Source organism: Octodon degus, unplaced genomic scaffold, assembly GCF_000260255.1.
Source record: "Octodon degus isolate 3935 unplaced genomic scaffold, OctDeg1.0 scaffold00038, whole genome shotgun sequence".
Lineage (NCBI taxonomy): Eukaryota > Metazoa > Chordata > Mammalia > Rodentia > Octodontidae > Octodon > Octodon degus.
This window is the reverse complement of record NW_004524614.1, coordinates 2,957,158-2,961,298: the sequence shown is the minus strand read 5'-3', so window position 1 is coordinate 2,961,298 and position 4,141 is coordinate 2,957,158. Positions and strand designations below refer to the sequence as shown.

Below are 4,141 nucleotides of genomic sequence, written 5' to 3'. Positions count from 1 at the left end.
TTCAGAAAATTAAATGTTTCAAAACAATTGAACTAAGAAAAAGTTTTCATGATAGCAAAGAAGTACTAAGAGTAAAACATAAGATAAATACTTATGCAAGGAGTCTTCTTGCCATACTTCGTTTGGAATGGCAAGTAAATGACCAGCACTTCTAACAGTTTGAGGATAGGATATCGCACAAAGTTCTAGTGTGTTGTGGACATGCATAATAACCGTGACAGTTACTGGTGGCTAGGCGTCACTTGTGGAGCTGAACTACAGCTATTTCTTTGAAATCCACCCTGTAGACTCAGGTGGAATCATGACTCATCAAGTGGAAGAGAAGTCCATTTGTAGGGTGTGCTGATGAAAATATTCTGCTGCTGAACACAAAAGAATATCTGAAAGACTACTATTGTATACCTCTTATTCTCCTCTGTTTAATTGTTTGCCCTATTTCGTGGGTTCTTTCCATTCTCATTCATGTGCCCAGTGATTAATAGCTGAAATTGACCAGGCAGGAAGTTTTTCTCAAGACTGAGGTAGCTTGATTGCTTTCGGCATTCTGGCCTTGTCCTGCCCTCCCACACATGATCACTTTCTATCTTCACTGCCTCCAACAGATTTCAACATAGTGACTCTTTGGAGGACGTGAACATTCAAATAAGATGTAAACCAAGGTATAAGCTAGAGTGATACTGAATGTTTGGGGGGTTAGGTATTGGCTTTTCCCCAATAATTAATAGATGATGAACACAAAGTCTTTGGATATGTTTTGATTCCTAAGTATCCTTAATATTTTTTCTCTGAGTGGGGAAAATTTGTGGCTCAAAGGCTTCAGTTTTTCTTGTTGGGAGTCAAGTGAATGATAATGTTCCATTTCTAGTGACAAGTTCTCAGGGCAGCTGGGTCAGTGAGTGGAGGTCTGATTGCTATGAATGGGAAAACAGGGGCAGAGGAGAAGAGGTAATGTGTGGTGGTGGGCTGCTTATTGAGCAGCAGCTAAATGCTGTGATTTGAATGTGATTTGTCTTGCAAGGTCTCATGTGTGGGAGGTTTGGTTCATGGAGTGTCCATATTGAGGGGTGGACTTTTTAAGAATGGCACATAGTGGAAGGAGATTGGGTCATTAGGGACTGAGCCCTTGGAAGGGATTCATGTGTTCTTGCAGGATATTGGTTACTTTTTCCAAGAGGGAATTGTTACAAAACAGCAAGCCTGGGCCTTCCTGTTTCTGCATGTGAGCACTTTCATGCATCTCTCTGCCGCAATGCCATCTACCACATTGTGTGCAGCCCGCAGGGCACTCACCAGCACTGGGGAGATGCCAGCGGCATGCTCCTGAGTCTCCAGAACTGTGAGCTAAATAAACCTCTTTTTATAAAATATGCAGCCTCAAGTATTTTGTTATAACAATAGGTAATGGACTAAGATTCACTCTCCATATCGTATGTCATCCTTATGTACTTTTAAAAAGACACTGATTATACGATGAATGATAACTTATCTCCCATGCCTTGCACTGACATAATATGTTAAACAGCCAAAGTCAGGGACCCAAAATTCATTTTCTTCTGAATCCTTTCTATATCACCTGCGTGGTAGACACTTAAAAGGTTAATATACAATTCATTTGGAAGTGCAGTGAACAAATAAGATAAAAAAGAATTTGTAAGAAATGTGGTAGTAATGACCTTCCACATATCTGATGCAGGTTCATGGATGCAGAATTTTGTACACTGATATTGTTTCTATAGGAAAATCTAGTTTAAATTGTACTTTTACCTTCTCTTATTGCAGTACGTTTTCAGATGTTGTGAGTTATCTTACTTAAGATGTAAGTTTTAATTGGCTTATTATTCATTACAATACAAATTACTGTATAAGTTGTAAATTATCAATTTTTATATCTCCTCTTAGCTTGAATTTGTCCTTTATGTTTTTAAAGGCACATTATAGCTGTAAGGCTCTCTGCAGCCTGCAGGTTCCACATGCATAATTTCAACCACATGTCTCTCCTCTCACAGAGCAGCAGACGAAAACAGACTGTAAAGCAGGCCACTGCGGATGTGATAATGTATGAATGCCACATCATCGCAAAAATAGTACTGTCTTTTTGTATCACTTTTCCAGTCCTAATGCATTTCATTCTACACTACAGCAAGATTCACCAACTGCAGCACTATTCATGATTTGTGGGGCTATCCTGTGCACTGTGAGACATTAGCAGCATCCTGCCCTCTGCTCATTGGATGTCAATAACCTCATCGGTCTCACACCAATATTCGTGGTGATAAAAGCATCGTCAGACACTGTCAAATATCCCTGCTTGATGGGGAAAGCAAAATGACCATGGTTAAGAATAATTGCTGTAGAGAAATGAATGAAATTAAGGTGTTCTAATGTAACTGAAATTGTATTAAGATGATGAAAGGATTTTTCAGAGTGTACTTTTTGTTTTGAGAAAATATGTGACATGTTTATATTTGCTTGTGCTTTTGAAATTCACACTTGTCTTTTCTCTTTCCTGGTTTAAAAGGTAAATGTGGGTGACATTATAAAGGCCTCAAATGGGGAGTTTTTCCCTGCAGACATGGTCCTGATTTCTTCCAGGTTAGTTCTGTTAGGAAACATTTGAGAAACTTTTATTTTGAACTGAAAATGTTAAGAAAATGAGCAGAAAATACTTTTCCCTACCTCATCAGTTTCACATTATTGTAGGTCAGTGGCTGCAATTTTTTTTCTGGGATGGGCCAGAGAGTCAGAGTATTGATCTTCATAGACCATGTGGTTTCTCTTGGAGCTATTGAACTCTACCTTTGTTAGAAGAGCCATACACAATATAAAAACAGATGATGTGGCTCTATTCCAGTAACGCTGCCTTTACAAAAATAGGTAAGGGCCACCTGTGGCCTGTTGACCATATTTTGTCAACCCCATTCAATACTTTTATTACCTTTATTTCCTCAGACATGTTTTCTTCTATTCTAGTGACAAACTAATTTGATTCTGTCTGTAATTTCTACATTCTCCTCAGCTGAAAAAACATTATAAACTTACCTCATTTCAGTCTCATGGCAATTGTGATGTATTCCTATTCTAAAAGCACACTCACACAGATTAAGTAATTTATACAATATCCCTATATGGACTTGAGTTAAGCCTAGATTTCAAAACATAGCCACTATTGATTCTTTTTTCTTTCTTTTTTTTTGGTGGAACTGTACTGCTTTATTCACCAGCTGTTTGGGAGAGAACTTTACAGAAACACTCTACAGGAGATATTCCCTTCCCAGTAGGTCTTATTTTGCTACCTGCATTTTTGCTCCTATGTCGAGTCCTCTGGAGAACCCAGCCACCCCCTCCATGTGTTAACTGTACGATCATGTGCTGGGCTGGGGTGAATGCAGGTTAGAGTAAACACAGTAAAGGACACAAGCCAAGTCACTTGAGAATGACATGTTTGGTCAGTTGGGTCCCCAGGCCAACTTACAATTATCTTCAGGGGATCCATAAACCCTTACCAAATTTCTAGACACACACTGCCTTAGACCATGGACTGCTTGGGAAAAGAAAAAGATTCATTCTGGAGCCATTCTCCGTTTCTAGAAAAATCTGTACAACCTTTTGATCTGCCAAGAACACTTGGGTGGTTTGTCCTTAGTGCATTAACCTAGTCAACAAAGAAGCTTGACCATTGCTGATATATATTTACCTCTTGGTTTTGTCTCAGTATTGGGTTCATCAAGGAGACAGATGAGGCACCATCAGAGGTTTTGTTTTTGTAACTGCCACATCATTTTTATGTGTGACTTTCTTTTCCTTTCCTTGTCCCCAGTAAAGCACTGATTGAATGAGAACCAGTGTTTGTGAGAGGGCGGGGAAGGCAAGGAAAGGATAAAAATCATTATTCTTGGAGTTTTTATTTTCCTGGTGTATTTTTCAGATTATTTTTTTCTAGTATTTCACCCTGCCTACATTAAAACAACAAAAGCCCACATATTTTTTTTCTAAATGTTATTTGATGGTAGCATTAGAACAAGAAAACCACAAACCCCAGAAGGAAATTATGTCCTTGGAGTTCCAAAAGGCACTCTTGTGCAAACCTAGGCTTTCATTGTGAGGGTGTCTGTCATTCTTCAAACATCCACCTTTTTTTTTT

General features: G+C 38.8%; 1 protein-coding gene across 1 annotated transcript in view; it reads left to right on the top strand.

The window, feature by feature from the left end:
* The window catches only part of LOC101571837 (phospholipid-transporting ATPase IB), a 297,444-nt gene that overhangs the window by 74,251 nt on the left and 219,052 nt on the right, over window positions 1-4,141 (top strand). The window lies entirely within an intron of this gene.